Raw genomic sequence first — 20,535 nt, forward strand, 5'->3', positions numbered from 1 at the left:
GGGTCCGATGTCAATTTTGCTCTCTCCCCTCTCAGGTTCTCCTCAAATTTAGAGAGGTGACCCTCTCCTTGCCGGTAACAACGCGCACGGAGAGCAGTGCGGCACACGGACAAACTCTCCCTGAAACCAACGCCCTTCATTTCTCGGATCCGCAAGCCCGCGCGAAAAACAATCTGTAAAAGCCCAGATGTTCTGCACTGGCCGCCATCTTGGTTTGGAACCTGTTGAAGATGGTTCGGGTCGCCCGCCATGTGCAACACAAAGATGAGTTCTGAACGTTAGTGCCCGCGTGTGTGTCGGCAAGGGTTCGGGAGTGGGCGCTTTGGAATCAAACAAGTACTGATTACAGCCTTTCTTGTGAAGCAGAAAGTATTTGAAGGGAAAGGAGGCGGCTCCATCGAAATTGTGCCGTCGGCCACCTAAATGCTCAAGCGGATTGTCCGCGGCGCTGAGGAAGAAGGCGGCTGTGGTCGGCGTGATGTTTGCTGGAGGGAAACCGAGCTGAACGTGAACCACGGCGACCTGGCAATTGTGGACGTCGCTGCCAAACGACCCAGACCGGGTAGGGCTCAGTGTTACAAGGTGCTGGTGTTGGAGGAAGGGAAGTGCGGAGGTTCTAGCTAAGGATGTAAATGTAGTGGTGTCTTTCTATATAGGGGAGGTGAGAGTCGTAATTAAAGTTTATTCGATCACCAGTTGGAGAGAAGGAAAAGAAAGGGCAGCGTTTATATAAAATTCAGAGGATGGTGGGAATGGAACTGAGAGACGGTTTAAAGGGAGGGAAGACGTTGTACTCACACCTTTACGTGTTGGACAATAATTCCTTGTTCAGAATTAATAAGCACGATTCGGCATTTGCAGGGAATGCACTTGTCAATACCCGGTATTGTTTGAATTCAGTTCATATGAGTTGCAGAGGAAATGTCTAATTGCTCAATTAAGATCCTTGGGACAGAAATAGATGTAAAGCTCGTTAAGATAACACTTTCTGAAAAGCATAAGACATTACGATATTATTTGAGGGAATTTCGTGGGTATTATCCTCGTTCCCTTGCTCCACTTTCCAATTTCGTAATCCGCCTCATGTTCTGTCAGTCGCCATTAAACTTTGCAAGAAAAGCTTTAATACGTTTGAGTGAGAGGCCTTGGAAAATAATTATCTGAAGAAAATCTTTGGAAATTTATTTTCGGCTGGATATGGGGCATGCTTTGCTCTGCTGATGTGTGGACATCTGAGACGGTGGAGAAGGGCGGGGTTCCGCCCTAGCCGAATCCTGAATGTGTTACTGAGGAGGGCTTTGGGGCTGGACTGGGATGTGTAGGTGAAAGTAATCTTCACAATGCTCCCTTCGCAAGATGCATCTCAGTCCAAGTTTATGGCTGAGGGAGAGTGAACCTGACGGAGGGGAAGGACGAGGCCGGGTAGGCAGAGTTTCCCTATCTGTATGGCTCAGCGCTCATTTTTCTAGCTGGTCAGTAAAGTCTCCCCTGCCATGTCGGAGGGTCACAGCGCTGCAAAGATTCTTTCAGGCACTGACTCGAGTCTGGAAATATCAGTCCAAGGACAGGAGAGGGCAAGAATTGCGCCGTCTGTTTGCAGTTCCCGTGTCCTGCTGTGGTGCGTTGCTCCTGCAAAGTTCCCGAAATTCGGGTGATTTGAGTTCTTAGGAAGGAGAAAGGGATTTCCAATCGATAGATTTTTGTAAAAAGCAACAATGGGTTTGTGCTTTCCCAGATAGAGAGTCAGTTGCAGCCGTTCACGTCTGTTTTAAAAAAAAAATTTCTGTGCGATTATAATTGAGTGGTTTTGCTGGATTTTAAAGATTTAAGCCACGAACTTGGTTTCCACAGGTTGTCAGATTGCCACCTTAATTTGTTTTGTTCAGTCTGTGCTTCTCTCTGAGTTTTCAAACATAGCAACTGAATAGCTGCCTCGGTGGCTTTGCTCTCTGTCTGATTCCTATTCTGCATTAGCTGCAGAAGTGAGAATGTCGCAGAAATCTGTGCCTAGCGAGAAGTTGTAGGACAGCAGTGGGGATTCATCACAGTAAGTAGTCCAGGGCTGGGTACGGTAGCTTTTGGATTTTCTTTTTTGTCAATCTGAAACTGACCCCACTCCTCACCAACCTGCCCCCATCTAAACTAAAACTTTTACCCAAGGGTTAGGATCAGGGGTGTGGGACCTGTTTGTTTCTGTATTGAGATTATGTCTGCGTGGGATTGAGATCATTTGCTCCGGACAGTGCGTTTAGTTGCTCTATAAAGTCTCCCTCGCTTTATTGGAGGGTTACACCTCTGCAAAGATTCTTTCGGACAGAGAGCTCATCAAAGGAAAGGAGAGGGGCAGGAATTGCGTGGTCTTGTTTGCAGTTTCTGTGTCCTGCAGAGCTGGTATCTCTTTAGCTTGCATTTAAGATGAAGGCAGGAAATTACCAAATTCCCAAAATTGGATAGAAGTGAAATCTTGGGAGAGAGGAAAGACTTTCCCAATCTCCATATTGGTAAAAGACAGCAATGGGCGTGTTTGCCCGCTTCTCCGGCTGAATGCGGAGATACAGCCGTGCACCCCTCTATTCGTTCTCCGTGTGAATATTGTTCTTTGGCTGCGCTGGCTGGCCTGGATTTTAAAGATTCGCGCCGTGTCTGCGCAGGTTCTCGCACTTTTTTAACAGTTCACATTGTGCTCATTTTTTAACAACGGCCTGTTGCTCCTCCGCTCGCTGCTGAGCTGACGGTGGGTACGGAGTGGGTGCAGAACTATGGGGCATTGCAGTGTGATCTGTGACACGGATTACGGTGCAGGGCGCAACCCGTTTCAGATCCCGGGCACCGGGTTTTGTGCAGCGCGGGAGGTGCTTGTAATCCTAATGCATTGTAAGTCTGTATTTGCCCACCGTGTATTGAATCGTTTCCGTGAAATAATTAACCTTAGGAACCAATGGACCTTCTGGGGTCTTGTCTCTGGTGAAATTATCCTTGGCCAAGGTGGAGACCTGACCGACTCTCCTTTTTTTTGGTAACGAGGAGCAGAGAGATGTGTGCACAATCGGCCCTTCGGCCCACTGTGTTTGCGCCGCTCATGATTTAACTTGTACATCCACGTTTGATGCGAAGCCCCCGAACTCCCTCATGGCTGCGACCTGGCGCAGATGGCAGAGAGCAGGCACTGACTTTGGTTGAGCTCAGATGGGACAATTGGGCCCAAGGCACGTTATTGGGTGGAAGGCCTGGGGCTGCGGGTGGCGACGGCTGCGAAGGAACAGTGCGTGCAGCTTGGGGCTTGGAAGGGGGAAAAGGCGAGCGGTGATAGTCTGGTTGGTTCTTTTAAAATGTTTTTGTCTCTCTGTCTACAAAGAGTCATTATTTTCGGCCGAGACCCTTTATCTAGTTCCTGTGCTCAATGTTCAACTAACCCTTGTTATGCAATGTGTGCAGAGATGAAGGGCATTGCAGATGAATTTGTGGTGCGGACTGACAGCGCAGGATGCAGGCAGGGAGGGAGCTGACTTTGGATTCCTGGGCACCAGGGTTGGTTCTCCAGTGCATGAGCAGGGACCATTGTGATTTTTGAATTGGCACCCAGTTGCTTTGCAGATCTGTATTTGCATGCCATCCATTGGGTCATTTCAGCCCTGCACAGGGACTGAAATGCCTTAAATGGCAGCAGCTTTCATTTAGCATTCCTGCCTCCACTTTCAGGCAGTTAAAATTGCCTTCCTCTAATTTGGAGAGCTTCCTCTCTTCCCCCTGGTAACAATGAGCACAGGGTGCAGTCTTTCATATGAGCAAGCTCTTACTAAGCCTATGCAAAAAAAAAACCTGCATGACTTACTGGGGAAACAATTTATAAAAGCCCTGATTTGCCAGATTTTCAGCACGTGCTATTTAATTTTTACTTTTCACCATCTTGGTTTGCAACCTGTTAAAGATGGTTTGGTTTTGGTAGACAAAGATTTGGGTTACCCACAATAGGCAACACAAAGATTAGTTTTGAACTTTAGTGCCTGTGCATGTGTTGTCAGGGGTTTGGGAGTGGGCGCTGTGGAATAAACCTGGTGTTGATCACAGCCTTTCTTGTGAAACAGGAAATGTTTAAAAGGACAGGATGCAGCTGCGTCAAATTGTGCTGTCAGAGAAATCATCGAAGTCCCAATTTGTGGCGCTCTGGAAGAAGGCAGCTCTCGTTGCAGTGATGTCTGCGGGCAATCCGAAGAGAAACCGAGTGGCACCTGAACCACAAAGATGTGGAAATCTGGACATTGGTGCAAATGTATGACGCTGGCCAGGTACGTCTAAGTGTAACACATTGTTGGCTTGGAAGGAATGAGGTGACGGACATTCTAGCCAAGCAATCACTTAAAATTGAAGATTTTTCTGAAATGGTGCCTTTGTATAATGGGGAGGTGAAAGTCATAATTTAAAAACTCCATCACTCTGGTACTGAAGTTTGGAGAAGGAAAAGAACTTTCCAACTGATCCGTACAATACTACAGCCTGGTGACGACATTCTTTGCCATCATAATGCCGCCAACATCCACATCATCTCATTGTACCTGCTGTGTCCATTAATCACTGGACATTAATCACAGATGTGCAATCAATCAGCAGAACATCCTTTCACTAGTACCGTCTGCGCCCGTACCTCCCTCTCCCCCCCCGCCCACAACTTCACCATGTCAATTTTGGACCTTGTTGACCATCATATAACCGCACTGACTTGTGTAACTCTTTAGTCGAACTCTTTGTAAACTCGGCCCCAGCCCAGCAGTTGGGGCCTGTGTGACCACTGGGCACAAGGCTCGATAGTGGGTGGAAGGACTGCGGTGCTGGTGGTGGAGAGGGTTGCGAGGGAACCATGGGGCTTGGAAGGGAAGGAGAAAAGCGAGCATATTGCTTTGCTGTCTGGTTGGAGCTCTTCTGCCACAATTGGCAACACAAAGATGACTTTGAATGTTAGTGCCTGCGTGTGTGTGACAGTGGTTTGGGAGTGGGTGATGTGGAATTAATATAGTATTGATTACAGCCTTTCTTGTGAAGCAGGAAACATTTGAATGGCAAGGAGGCAGCTCTGTAGAAGTTGTACCATCGTTCATCTAAATCCTCAAAGTCACATTTGGTGGTGCTGTGGAAGAAGGTGGCTGTCATCGGGGTGACGTTTGCTGGAGGGAAACTGAGCTGCACGTGAACCACGATGATCTGTCAATTCTGGACATCGCTGTGAACATACGACGTTTGAGTGAGTGGTCTTAGAAAATGATTATCTGGTGCTGCATTTGATGAAAACCTTTGGAAAATTATTTTATGGCTGGAGATGTGGGAGATGCACTGCTGATGGGTATTGGGATGTCTGATACTCCAGAAGAACGGCAGGGTTGTGTCATTGCCGTTGCCTGAATGTATACTGAGGTGGGGCTTTGGGGCGGGGGGGGGTGTTCAAGGTGCAAAATGTCATCATCATGCAGCCATGCAGATGCATCACAATCCAGGTTTATGGCAGAGGGAGGTGAGGAGTAGGCAGCAGCTACCTGACGCCAGGGGTACCTCTGCTCACTGCTGAGCTGACATGGGTTATGTAGTGGGTGCAGAAATAGGGTGGTCTTGCAGACAAATCTGTGGCGTGGCTTGACGGTGTGACAGGCTGGCTTCAATTCCCTGGGCACTTGGCCCTGTTCTGCAGTGCAGGAACAGGGACCCTCACAATTTGGTGGCTGCACTCTTTTGTTTTGTAGGTTTTTGCATTTGCCCACCTTTTCCTGAACCGTTTCCGTGAATGCATTCCGTTTGCCCTGCTCAGTGACCAGGGTACCTTCAAATTGCAGATTTTATTGAGTTGTTGTCTCAGAAGTTGGTGAAATTACCCTTCCTGAACAGATCTCCCCTCCCTTGTAATGAGGAGCAGAGAGCAGTCAAGCACTGGAATGGCCTTTCAGCCTACTGTCTTTCTGCTGACCACAATATTGATTGAAACTTGCACATCAGTGCCTGCTCGTGGCCTGTACCCTCAATTGCCCGCTGGTTTCACATGCTCTGTCACAGTCTCCTCCCTGTCACCTCAATATCCTCTTGTTTTTATTGGTGAGATTGGAGGGCCATTAAATACCAGGATAGCAGAACACAAGAGTGCTTTGAAAAAACTTGAGAGCAGAATGAAGCGGGATTGCTGAACTCTTCCTATCATGCTCATGTAGACCAAGGTTTGATGAGGCCAACGACCTTGGCAAGGAAGAAAATTCCTATACGAGAAAGATTAAGGAATCACTAAAGATGGAGCATGTGGGGGACCTAAATATAGGTTCAAAGAGTGTAGGGATAGCACCAGCCTGGGTACCGCACATTCCTAAAAAGGATTTGGCCAGAAAGATTGACCGATTCAAACTAACCAATCAAGAATAGGCAGTTCAGATCCAGCCAATCAGGATCAAGTATTAAGCCCCACCCATGCCCTGTTCACTTGAGAGGGCATATAAGGTAGTGTCTTCAGGGAGATTTGTCACTTGATGAACTTATGCCTGAGGAAGATGGTTGGGTTTACCGTTGAAGTGCTGCAATCAGATCTCTAAGTATGTGACTATTAAAGGCCAAAGGATAGTATGGATAGTGTTGTGACTCAACAAAAGCCACTGGAGAGGCACGTAACTGGTAGCATAAAAGTCTATTTGGCACACACAAGCTGATAACATTTGGAGTGGCTCTGGAGAGAGGTTCCCTGACCCAGCATTACATCACATGTTTGCTAAAGATCAAAGGTTACAGCAGGATGATTGCTATAGTTACAATGCATTCATAATGCTTCCTTTGAGGTGCATATAATTTTCAGACACCTAGATCTTCACATGAGCATTCTCAAAATGAATGCTAATCACCATCATCTCTGAGCTGCATTCATACATGTGCAGACATCTCAGGTCATTGGAGTGTTTCCTGGTTTGCAATCAATCGCAGTCTGCAGCTCCAAGACCATTGTTATGAGCTGCATTTTAAATTTAATTTACAATCCACATTCAGATCTGAAGACTTGTTGGAATTACTAATTTGCTATATTCAATAACCTCAGAATACACTCTAACATTTCCTCTTCTTGGCCCTCCTGGACAAAAATAATTTGTTCCGACAAAGGCCAATCAAATAGGGCAACTGTCATGGAAATACGAACAAAGAACTTAATATTCTGTTTATTTGAATTCCCGGTGCTGCACTTATCATTGAAGTTATTCTCAACTTGCATCTGCATTCTTAAGTCCAGCAGCTCCTGAGTGGTCACATATCCCATCATACATTAGTTTTAACTTTCTTTTCCAATCTTTTTATTAATATCAAAATGTTAAACATAACATAGTATTAGTTCAAAGCTATTAGGATTACATTGTTAATAATTAGCATATATAAGTATAAACTCAGTTAACACACAGATATTAAACCTCCCAAAACCTTACAGAATATGAATATAAGGAAAAAATGCAGAAGTAGCATGAAATAAGAAAAGAAAAAAAAATACTGTTTAATACTGAAAAGAAAATTAATCTAAACAATACTAATCAACTTTTTTATTTCAAAATGTACTTTATTCAAAAATAAAATTATATACTAATTATATTCAATGACTTAATCCTTTACATACGTTTCCCTTATGGTATCTAGATATCCATACGTTGGCCACCCACGTGGCAATCCATTGGTTCACCTTCCCACAACATTGTTAAGGGGTATACTCCCTGCCACCCGACCCCTCCCACTCCCACGGGTGGAGAAACCTATACTGTGGTCCTTGCCCACCGGGCCCTTGCGGTGGTTGCACCAAGTTTCAGTGCGTCCCTCAGCACGTACTCCTGCAGCCGAGAATGTGCCAGTCGGCAGCATTCTCCCACAGACATCTCCATGTGCTGGTAGATCATCAAGTTTCGGGCCGACCAAAGAGCGTCTTTCACCGAGTTGATGATCTGCCAGCAGCACCGGATGTTGGTCTCCATGTGCGTCCCCGGGAACAGCCCGTAGATCAGAGAGTCCTCTGTTACGCAGCTGCTGGGGATGAAACATGACACTAGCCCGTCCATCCTCCTCCACACCCTCTCTGCGAACTGGCAGTGTGCAAAGAGGTGTGTCACAGACTCCTCCTCACTGCAGTCCTCCCGTGGGCAGTGGGGTGTAGAGGCAATGTTCTGGGTGTACAGGAGGGATCTGACTGGGAGGGCCCCTCTCACCGCCAGCCAGGCGAGGTCTTGGTGCCTGTTGGTGAGATCTGGCGATGAGGCATTTTGCCAGATGAACTGGACAGTCTGCTCAGGGAACCACCCCACTGTGTCCATCACGTCTTTCTTTCCTTCTTTCTTTTTAAATCTTTTTATTGAATTAGTACACAAAGAGCAACCAATACATTGTTAGGATATAAATGTAAAAGTAATATTAATACAAAAAAAATACAAACAACGTATGTTAATTATAGAATAACAAGGTAATATAATTGTATACTAATTTTCATATATACCTAATAGAACGAACCCCCCACCCGCCAAAAAAAACCTACCGTGCAACTAACCTAAGAAAGCAAAGTATTGGGCTAACTAGGTATATACTAGACTTTGAACAGTTAAACAATCGCGTCCTCAAACCCGAGCTCTGCTAATAACAGATAAAATCCACAAATGGAGTGTAAATATGGTCAGAGAGAAAAAAATAGTTACATTAAATGAAAATATTGAATAAATGATCTCCAGGTCTGTTCAAATTTAACTGAAGTATCATAAAGATTACTTCTGATTTTTTCCAAATTTAAACACAGTATCGTTTGAGAGAACCAAAAAAATGTAGTTGGGGCATTAATCTCCTTCCAATGTTGTAGAATACATCTTTTCGCCATTAAAGTAAGAAATGCAATCATTCTACGAGCTGAGGGGGGTAAATTACTGGAAGTTTTAGCTAATCCAAAGCTAGCAGTAATAGGATGGGAAGAAATATCACTATTCAAAACCTTTGAGATAATATTAAAAATATCTTTCCAGAAAGTTTCCAGAGTTGGACAAGACCAAAACATGTGGGTCAAGGAAGCTATCTCCCCATGACATCTATCGCAAAGAGGGTTAATATGAGAGTAGTAGCGAGCTAATTTATCTTTAGACATATGTGCTCTATGGACAACTTTAAATTGAATTAAAGAGTGTTTGGGACAGATAGAGGAAGTATTAACAAGTTGTAAAATATAGGCCCAGTCCTCAGCCGGGATAGTAAGACCCAATTCCCTTTCCCAGTCAGTCCTAATCTTGTCGAATGGAGCTTTCCTAAATTTCATGATAATATTATAAATAGTAGCCGTTACACCTTCCTGAAACGGGTTAAGGTTAATGATAGCGTCTAAACTATTTGTGGGGGGTAACGCTGGAAAGGAAGAGTATGGTATTTAGGAAATTTCTTACTTGCAAATATCTTAAAAAAAAATGTGTTCTTGCTAAATTGTATTTATTAGATAACTGTTCAAAAGACATAAGGGAGCCATCTGAAAATAAGTCAGAAAACCGTGATATACTATTAGTCTTCCAAATTTGAAAGGCACAGTCTGTAGCGGAGGGGAGGAAAAAATATATTGCCTATAAATATATTAAATATAGGAATCGCTAGCACAAGTTCATTAAGATCAAAAAATTTTCAGAATTGAAACCAGATACGTAAGGTACATTTAACTATCAGGTTGCAAACCTGCTTATACCGTTTCAAATCGGAAGGATCCTAATGTAGAGCCAAGTGCATAGCCTTGAACAGATTGTAATTCCAATACTACCCATTTAGGAATGGACAGTGTATCTTGGTCAAGTAACCAAAATTTCGTGTGTCGAATATTAATTACCCAATAATAAAATCTAAAGTTAGGTAATGCCAAGCCTTCATCTCTCTTAGCTTTCTGTAGATGTATTTTACCCAACCTTGGGTTTTTATTTTGCCAAATAAATGAAGAGATTTTAGAGTCTACTTTATCAAAAAATAGATTTTGGAACAAAAATTGGTAATGCCTGAAATATATATAAAAATTTTGGCAGAATGAACATCTTAACAGCATTAATATGACCAGTCAAAGTTAAAGTGGAGACCATTTAAAGGAAAGTTGTGTGATATGGTCAATTAAGGGTAAATAATTAGCCTTAAATAAATCCTTATGTTTACAGGTAATTTTAATCCCAAGATATGAAAAATGATTATTAACCAATCTAAATGGCAGGTTCTGATATAAGGGAACTTGCTTATTAATAGGGAAAAGTTCACTCTTATTAAGATTTAATTTGTATCCTGAAAAAAGACTAAATTGGGCTAATAAATCTAGAGCTGCTGGGATAGATTTTTGAGGATTGGAAATATGTAAGAGTAAGTCATCAGCGTAAAGTGATATTTTATGAGACTTTAACCCACGAGTTGTACTAACAATGTTAGGCAATTCTTGAATAGCAATTGCTGGTGATTCTAATGCTATATCAAATAATAAAGGGCTAAGAGGACACCTTTGTCTGGTACTTTGAAATAGAGGGAAAAAAAGGTGAGTTTTGAGTATTAGTACGAACTGACCCCATAGGAGAATAGTATAACAATTTAATCCAGGATATAAATTTTGGGCTAAAGTTAAACTTTTCAAGCACCTTGAATAAAACCCTGTCAAAGGCTTTTTCAGCATCTAGGGAGATGACGCATTCAGGATCGGTTTGTGGCGGGGTATAGACAATATTTAAAAGTGTACGAATATTATAAAAAGAATGGCGATTCTTAATAAAACCCATTTGATCTTCTGAAATAATATAAGGAAGTGCTTTTCCTAGTCTATTTGCTAAATTTAGAAAAAATCTTGGAGTCAACATTTAACAAGGATATTGGTCTATAAGATGCGCATTGAGCGGGGTCTTTATCCTTCTTTAATATTAAAGAAATCGATGCTCTATAAAAGGGTTCTGGTGGTTTACCAAGTTTTAGTGAGGCCTCCAGAACCCTGGATAACCAGGGGACTAATGAGGGTGTGAAAGATTTTAAAAATTCCACGGTAAACCCATCAGGGCCAGGAGCTTTCCCCTAGTTCATAGAAAAAAATAACATTCTTAATCTCATCAGTAGTAAAGGAAGTTTCTAACATAGAACATATATAGTGTGATATCTTAGGGAAGTCTAGGTTATCTAAAAAGTCACACATATGTTTAGAATCTTGTGGAGATTCTGATTGATATAAAGAGGAATAAAAGTTAAAGAAGGATTGATTAATCTCAGCTTGATCAAACGTCAGATGATCTTTTTGATTATAAATCTGATTAATTTGAAGTTTAATGGAGTTGGTCTTCAACTGATTAGCCAACAGTTTACCAACTTTGTCACTATGTATATAAAATTCACTTCTTGTCTTCATTATTGATTTGCAATAGAGGACGAAAGTAATAAACTGTGTTCCATTTCAAGTACAGTTCTTTGTTTATGCAGCTTCTCAGAAGGAGCTGTAGCATATTTCTTATCTATTTCCTTAATCTTGTCCAGAAGAGCAAGCTCTTCCTCCTTCAACCTTTTCTTCAAAGCAGCACAGTATGAAATAATCTGGCCACGAATATAAGTTTTGAAGGTATCCCAAAGGGTGTTCATGGATATATCCCCTGTACTGTTAATTGTAAAAAAAAAATCAATCTGTTCATCCATGAAGTTAACAAACTCCAAGTCCTGACACGACAGTGAATTAAAACGCCACTGTCTATTGTTATGAGCATTGGCCAATAATTTAATAGAAAGCTTAAGTGGAGCATGGTCCGAAATGATTATAGAGTCATATTCACATTTAACTACTGAAGAAATAAGACGAGAGTCAATAAAAAAAATAATCAATTCTTGAGTAAGAGTGATGAACATGTGGGGGGGGAAAAAGTCTTTTTCCTGGGGATGTAAAAACCGCCAAATGTCCATCGACCCATCTGAGAGAAATGAATTAATCAAGGTTGCGGATTTATTGGATGCAGTCCGTATAGGGGCCGGGCCGTCCAATAGTGGGGATAAACAAGTATTAAGATTGCCGCCCCAGATTAGTGTAAACTCATTCAAATTTGGAAGTATATTAAATAAAGATTTATAAAATAACGGCAGTCCGAGTTTGGAGCATAAACGTTAATCAGGACTACCTTTTTATTAAAAAGTAAACCACTAACCAGTAAAAATTTACCATTTGGATCAGGGATAATATCCTGTTGCACAAATGTAATTGAGGGATCTATGAAAATAGAAACTCCTCTAACTTTGGCATTAGAATTCGAGTGGTATTGTTGATTCTTCCAGAACTTCAAAAAAATGTAATCTGTCCCCCCCTGCGCATGGGTCTCTTGTACAAATAAAATATGTGCTTTAAGTCTCCGGAATACTTTGAAGATTTTTTCCTTTTAATTGGATGATTAAGACCATTAGTATTCCAAGAGACACAATTAATAGTAGAATCCATAACCCCTAAAGTCAACCCTCAAATAAAGGGAGGATTGACAATAGATTCAACCCACGAACCCGGGAAGGGAACAGAGTAAACAGGAGATAAAAAGAAAGATGACGCGAAAGATACTTCAATAATATGAGTAGCCCAAGAAGAAAAAAAACTAAAAAGTGAAGCCCCCCCACCCCAAACCTCAAAGCTAAATCTAAAATAGACTAGCCAGATAGAAGCAAGCACTAAAATTACCCCCATGACTTCCAATAAATGCTCAGTAAAAAAGTGTATATATAAAAAAGATCAACTGAAGTTGAAAAACAGTAGAAAAGTGAAAAAATCAAGAAGTACACTGACTAAAACGGAAATGATATAATACAAAAAAATATATATATAAAAACTGTTGACATTTACCAAATGGTATAGTTAGGAAAAAAGATGAAATATCTGCATACACTAGCAAAAAAAATTACTAAGTTTAAGACCTCCAGGTATGTACGAAAAATGATGCTGTGGGAGTGGCCACCCAGAATCCCCAGGGAAGAAGAAGAAATGATGCAATTAAAAAAGTTTGGCAGCCATATTAATTAAACAAAAAAAAATTCTGCCCTCAGAGCAAAGAAAAAAGAAAATAAAACCAGATAAATTAACACCCTCCAATCAAACACTGATAATTTAACAGTGCGATTAGGATATTGAAGGCGAGAGTTGATCCAGGTAGCTCCAGGCATCCGACAGAGAGTTGAAAAAAACGGGGAGACCCATCAGACATTCGGATCCTCAAATGTGAGGGATATAGCAGAACTGGTTTTAAAACCATCTTGTAGAATTTCGCCATCACAGATCTATAACAAACACGTTGGTCGTGAACCTGTTTACTAAAGTCCTCCACCAATCGAAAGCAGAGATCCGAAAAATCAGTGTAGCCTTTAGGTTGAGCAAAACGGAGCAACTTTTCCTTGAAAATAATGAAATCGTATAATAACATGCCGAGGCTTGTCTGTCTTAGACGAATACGGTGGAACTCTGAGCCCTGTCCAGCAGTGGTGGTTGATCAGGGAACAAGGTGGGGAATGAATCTTTTAAAAGTTGAGAGAAAATCTTAATAGGGTCTCCAGATTCCACGCCTTCCGATAATTCTTATATTCTGACGACGCATTCTGCATTCTAAGTCAGAATTTTTAAAGGTAAGGAATTCAAGTTGTTTCTTCATTGTACTAATTGTTTCTTCAATTTTTCCCATTTGAAGTTCATTCTGTTGCGTATAAACTTGGAACTTAGATATTGCAGTCTGATGTTCCGTGATAGTTGTTTTCAGCTCATCAATATCGTCGATGATTCTCTCCAGTTTAGATGAAATCTCCGCACGGATCAAATCAGATATAGCTTGCATAGTTACCGCTGGGTCAACAACAGGAGCGGGGTCGGTAAATTTCGGTCTGACAGGAGGTTTGCAGTTTTTCCCGTTCTTAGACATACCGGACCTTAAAAGCATCCAAATATATAATGACAATCAACTCCGAGGTATTGTAAAGGTCGGTACCTTAAAAGTTAGCTTAAATGTAGCTGATGATAGGATAAAGATCAGAGGTAATGGAGCGGATCTAAAACACGACCTCACACCATGAGCATCACCAGAATCCTCCCATCACGTCTTTCTCTTGCACTGCCTGCAGGACATTACGTGCTGACCACTGCCTGATGGCTCTGTGGTCAAAGGTGTTCTCCTGGAAGAACTTTTCTACGAAGGACAGGTATGGCGGCAATGACCAGCTGACGCCCCCTAGTTCTGTGAGATTCTTGGGCTGTCTTGCATGCACTGCTCTTTTGAGGTCTATGTACAGATTTTCGATGATGTTTAGGTTGGAGGACTGTGAGGGCCATGGCAAGACCTTCAGCTTGCGCTTCTTGAGGTAGTCTGTTGTGGATTTTGAGGTGTGTTTAGGATCATTATCCTGTTGTAGAAGCCATCCTCTTTTCATCTTCAGCTTTTTTACAGACAGTGTGATGTTTGCTTCCAGAATTTGCTGGTATTTAATTGAATTCATTCTTCCCTCTACCGGTGAAATGTTCCCCGTGCCACTGGCTGCAACACAAGCCCAAAGCATGATCGATCCACCCTGCGCTTAACAGTTGGAGAGGTGTTCTTTTCATGAAATTCTGCACCCTTTTTTATCCAAACGTACCTTTACTCATTGCGGCCAAAAAGTTCTATTTTAACTTCATCACTCCACAGGACTTGTTTCCAAAATGCATCAGGCTTGTTTAGATGTTCCTTTGCAAAATTCTGACGCTGAATTTTGTGGTGAGGATGCAGGAAAGGTTTTCTTCTGATGACACTTGAAATTACAGCAGTAATTGAATAGACCCGTTACCCTCCTCACTTCCCCCGTGTTTACTGGGTGGGGCATGAACTGCAGAACGTCTATCATCTGACCTGTCCCCTGGGAAATTGCGCAACCTAGGTACAGTATGGTTTGCTTTCCTATCTTGAGCCTTGTGTGAACTAATTTTAAACCTCTTGATTCTCTAATTCTCTAAAAGATTCTCTAAAACACTGGCTATCGCCCTAAATTACCTGTTTCATCTTCTGAAGCAATTAGTGGGATTGCAAGAAAAAGTTTGTCAATCCTTTGCCAATACCTGGTTTTCTGCATTGATGGCATCTGCCTATCTCAAAGGACAGTGGAGTGTGCTCTATGGGTCAGTCTGTTGTAGAGCTGCAATACCTGCTATGGCTGTACAGGCCAGTTTTGGAGCGGTAGGCCTTGCTGCAGGTTCTGCAAGGGAATGCTGTGCCAGGATGTGGAGGTGCTGAAGTCGATGCTTCTCTTCACTGTCTGCACTCTCTCTTTGCTTCTGCTGCTCATCTCTCTTCTGCTTGCTCTTTATGCCTGCTTTGATGGTCTGTCTGCAGCTGCTGTGGTTGGCTGCCACAACTTCCAAGGTTGTTTGGTCAATGTCCTCTGCTTTCATGTCGCGCTTACAGATGTCCATAACTCGGGGCTGATCTTCCAGTGGGTCTGGTGCCAGTGGTGAGCTGTCCATGCAGTATGCCTTTGGGGATCCAGCCGTTCTTCACGTGGCTGGCGTGACCAGGCCATCGCAGGCAATGCTGAGTGAGGACAGCGAACATGCTTGCGATGCCTGCTTGTTCTAGAACGTCCTTGTTTTAGACATGATCCTGCCATGGATGCCCAGGATTCTTAGACATTGGAAGTGGAACGTGTTTAGGCTGTGCTGTTGGTGAGAATAAGTCGTTGTGACAGAATAGGTTGGCAGTGCTAATTCTCCTGCTAACCTTGCTCTTTTGCTTGGTTAGTCACTCCTCCTCATTCTGCCCCTGGTAGTTCACTCCTCTCGTTTCCCTGGTAGTTCACTCACATAGCCCTCCCATTCTATGAGGGGTGATTGATAAGTTCGTGGCCTAAGATAGAAGGAGTCAATTTTAGAAAACCTAGCACACTTATTTTTTAACATAGTCCCTTCCTACATTTACAGACATAGTCCACGGTGGTGGAGCATACAGATCCCTTCTTTGTAGAAGTCAGCATCTTGGACCTCCAGAGGTGGTCTACAGCAGGGGTGATTGATAAGTTTGTGGCTTAAGGTAGAAGGAGATGAGTTATACAGCTCTCGTTACATGCACGTGCAGTTCAACTCTGAGTGATTATGCAGGAAGTTTGAAGTTAATAACTCATCTCCTTCTACGTTAGGCCATGAACTTATCATGGAGATGTGGAGGTGTTTGGAGTTTTGGCGTATATGGATGATCGCCTAGGGTTTGGATTTGCCTTGGAAGACTATGATGTCAGGCGAGTGTCTGAGCCCTGGACAACCATTGAAGAACTGGAGTTCACGCTCAGCAAAGTAGAGACGGGGCAACGGAATTTCAAGCAGAAATTGCGGTCATTTACTGATGAATTAATCCAGAGAGACAAAACAATGACCAGCCTTTGAAAGGATCAGCAGAAACTCAAGAAATCGATCCAGAACAGATTGGAAGAAGCTGGTAGGGTAATTGTGTCCCAGATGGAGATGGACGTGAAGCGTGGGCCAGAACTGCTGAGACTGGGGCAAGAGTTGGAGAAGAAGCTGACATCTCGATTGCAGAGGCTGCCTAGGCTAAGTGCTTTAGTGTGGAGAAAATCAAACAGCAGCTACCAATTGAGGAAATGAGGAAGAATACGGATTCGAAGGATGATGTGCAAGATGTGTGGTACCTGCGGCCTTTCGATAACCTCCCCTTGATTGAGAAAGAGAATTTTGGTCCTCCTGCTGAGTCAGGTGTATTGGGGAGGGCTATCTGTGGGCAGCCTGGGTTACTGCAGGACCCTGAAGGAAAAGAAGTGGTGCCCTGGACACGGGACAGGAGGCTCCGAGTTACAGTGGAGGCATGAGTGAAAAATTGAGAGAGGAGTTGGCAAGCAAACCCGAAGTATCCCCAGTAGTGTCCGAGCCTGAAGGGTTTAGGTGAGGGGGTACGGAGGTCTCGGAGGATTAGGAAACTCCCAGATAGGTTGGCCTATGTAGCGCTTGGGGAACAGGGCGTAAGGTCTGCTGTTTGGGTTTTTGTGTCTGCAGGAAGGGTTGGCGAGTTATTTAGAAGGCATCAGGACATGACTAAATTTGGTGGGGGAAGAGTGTAAGGGTTTCTTCTTTTATGTTACTGCTAAGGTGAATAAAATGTCTTCTCTGTACTGTTAACTGCTGAGACAGTGGTTCTCTATAGCAGAATGTTTGGATTATAATTAGTGATAACGGGACTTGTATTCATTTGTTAACCAATTGGTATAGATGTTATTCTCTCTGTGTGAAAGCTGTTAGATTGCGTGGGCTTTGGGGGAGAAGGCACGAAGAGGATGAAGAGAGAAGACATAGCTTGAGGAGACGGTTGCCGGACCCACTGGGCCTGGACTCGGGGAGGGAGCCCAGGAGTCGACAATGAGTGAAGGAGGATCAGCGAAAGGGAATCCGTGAGCTCCAACGTTTGTGCACTGGACATGTTTATGAGATTATTGGGGCCTTTTATTTGTTTTCCTTTTCTTTTATTTCTCTACTAACCCCATACTTTTTTTAATACTTTATTTGCAATTTTCTGTTTTACAAAGACAAAATATATTCAAGGCGTACAAAACAGTACAAAGGAAATACAGCTCCAGGTGGTGCACAGACAAAACAAATCAAAAACAAAAAGGCTGCCAGATAATTTACAAGATTACATAAATAAACTTTCAGAAAAAGAGTTGACACAATAGTGACATCATGGAAGCAATGTAAAGTAAAATGAATAAAGGAATCCGGTTGGGCACCACACCCACTCATGAGACTAGACAAGTCAAGGTCACTACGTATGTGAGGTATATGACACTGAGCCAATAAGGGTACCCATATTCTCTGAAATATATTCTGTGTATTGGGTTTGTGCAGACGCAGTCTTTCCATTTGTATAACAGACAACATCTCCTTGAGCCAGTGTGCGAAGGTGGGTGGAGTAGTAGACTTCCAGGACAGAAGAATAAGTTTCTTAGCCACCACCATTCCTAGATGCAGAGCAATCTGCAAAGTCTCTGTAGAGCATCCAAAGATGGCGAGATGGTGATTGGGCTGAATGTCTCGAGAATAGACTTTTGAAAGCCACTCAAAAATTGCAGTCCAAAAGTTGTATAATGTAGGGCAAAACCAGAAAAGATGTGCTAGTGAGCCCTCAGCAGAGCAGCGCTGATCGCATGCAGGAGACACAGATGGGAAGCTGCGATTCAGTTTTGTTTTTGAATAATGCAATCTATGCATCACCTTGTACCGGATTAACCTGTAGCGTGAAGTAATAGAACAACAGTGAACCCAGGACATTGCCTCCTCCCAAAGTTCTACTAATATCTCTGAGTTCAAGTCCCTGGCCCAGGCTTCCCTAATAAGATCTGTAGAAACCAAAGGAGTAAAGCAATTCACAAATTTTGATATTAACTGTTCGGAGTCTGGAGAGAGCAAGAGGTTTTCAAGAAAGGGATGAGTGGTGGAAGTCGGCTCGAAGTGTGGGCACTTTTCCTTAACGTAGTGTCTGACATGGAGATGGTGAAAAAAATGTGAATTTGGAAGGTTGAACTTAGTGCTTAATTGTGTGTCGACCCCCTGGCCACCCTCAGGTTGCTCGATTCGCTGTCGTCTAGGGAAACAGCCCTCGGCCCTGCCAAACTGGATAATTAGTTTGTGTGGATGCTGTGTGATGTACCCCACCCCACCCAAATAACAGACAATATACCAGATACGATTAAATGATTTACAGTTTATAGATATTACTGGAACTATATAATTAATAGAGAATAAAATATAAAAGAAAAATAATAGGCACCACACTAAACAAAGTTCAATCTCTTCGTGCACAAAACAGTTGGAACTCAGGACCCTTCTTCTTCACCCTGCAACCCCTCAGACCACCTCGACCGGCCACCTGGGACCAACAACGGTGGTTGACCAGACGCTCCACACGAGTCCATCTCCATCTCCTCGCTGAACGCCCTCCTCGGGGTCCACCTGGTTCATCCTCTGTCCCTCTCTCCTGCCTTCTCCCCCAAAACCCTGCGCATACAGTATCTTCAAATACAGCAAAAACATAACTATCCCAATTGGTTCATAACATCATTTTATCAGTAATGTGATTCAACAAACTGCTAGCAGGAAGGATTTTCTCAGCGTTTAACATAAGAAAGAAGCATTCCCAAGTATCACATAACAAAGAAGCCATTTTAATTAGCCTACACAGTAACATAAGAGATGAAACCACCTTACACTCTCCCCCCACCAAATAAAGTCATGCCCTCATGACTTCTAAATAACTCGCCAACCAGTCCTACAGACACACAACACACACATACACAGATACGCGCAGTGACAGTGCTCCCCAAACAGTGGACCTTACTCCCGTCCCACGGGCGCTACATAGGCCAACCTATCTGGGAGCTTCTTAACCCTCCAAGACCTCTGTACCCCCTCACCTAAACCCAAAAGGCTCAGACACTACTAGGGATACCTCAGGCCTGCTTGCCAACTCCTCTCTCACTCAGGCCACCATTACAGCTCGGAGCCCCCTGTCCCATGTCTCATTCAGATTGGCGACCTGGGTTTCCATCCCCAGGTCCACCACCGTCTGTTCCAACTGCAGGAAGTTCAACTGGTATGTCGGGTCATTTTTCTCACATTGCACCAAACTCCTCCAGCCAAAAACTCCTCCACATTTGACACTTAGCTTCTGTTGCCTGGGCTCAGCCACTCGCCTCGCCTCATAGTCCCCCCAGGCGAATCCAAGCTCTAGGCAGTCATCTACATACACCAAAACTCCACACTCCTTCACTTCCCCCATGGTCTTCCTCATGCCCTGTGGGAAGGATGCAGGGGCTCCGGATATGCCCTTGGGCATCTTTTCGGATCAGAAAAATCCTAGGGAACTAATAACAGCCGTCTTCGGCTCGACAGCCGCACTCCTCAGGATCTGGCAACATCCACTCCTCAGATCCAGCACATTAAACCACGTCGCATAATCCGCACACACGCTACCTCCATCTTCCATGGCGCCAGGGTCCAGTTGCCGTGACCTCTCTCTCACTGAGGTGTCTTCAGCGGTCAACTCCCCTCCCTCAGTCCCTCGGGGTAGTTCAGAGCATCTATTAAGAGGGTCTCACCCTCAGCTACTTTCCCCAGGCCGTACCACCGCTGGGTCTGGTTTAAATTCGGTACCGGCTCAAGGCTGCTGCATACGTCCTCAGAAGCAACTCAACACGCTGGGTGCCCAGACAATGCCCCCATGAACTCCAGGGTCATTAACCAATCATCGTCTTCTGGATAACTACTGGTACTGGTACCCAAAATCTCCGGTGCCCTTGCGGTTGTCGAGGGTAAATGCTTCAGACTCCGGTTGTAAAACGAACTGTACAACAACTTGACCTGCGCCCGGGGTCGAGGATGACTTTAGCATCGCTTCCCTCTATCCATAATGACACCCTTGGGCGTGGTCCCTCTAAGCCTTCAGGAATAGGGTCTTTTCCTTTCGGAAATTCATTTGTACATTGCTGGGAATGTACTTCCCCAGAGACCCCAAGCCGTTCCCCCACTGGGCCTCTACT

General features: G+C 43.6%; 1 long non-coding RNA gene across 2 annotated transcripts; it reads left to right on the forward strand.

Annotated features, from left to right (window-relative positions):
* The first annotated feature begins 373 nt into the window (after positions 1–373).
* LOC134353971 (uncharacterized) lies at positions 374–18,397 on the forward strand. Of its 2 annotated transcripts, XR_010019703.1 has the most exons (4): positions 374–562; positions 4,086–4,286; positions 5,041–5,236; positions 17,236–18,397. It is a non-coding gene; the product is annotated as an uncharacterized LOC134353971 (long non-coding RNA). The 2 variants fall into 2 exon arrangements; XR_010019702.1 differs by lacking the exon at positions 17,236–18,397 and having other exon boundaries at positions 5,041–5,390.
* Positions 18,398–20,535: the final 2,138 nt, after the last annotated feature.

Source organism: Mobula hypostoma, chromosome 11 (genome assembly GCF_963921235.1).
Source record: "Mobula hypostoma chromosome 11, sMobHyp1.1, whole genome shotgun sequence".
NCBI lineage: Eukaryota > Metazoa > Chordata > Chondrichthyes > Myliobatiformes > Myliobatidae > Mobula > Mobula hypostoma.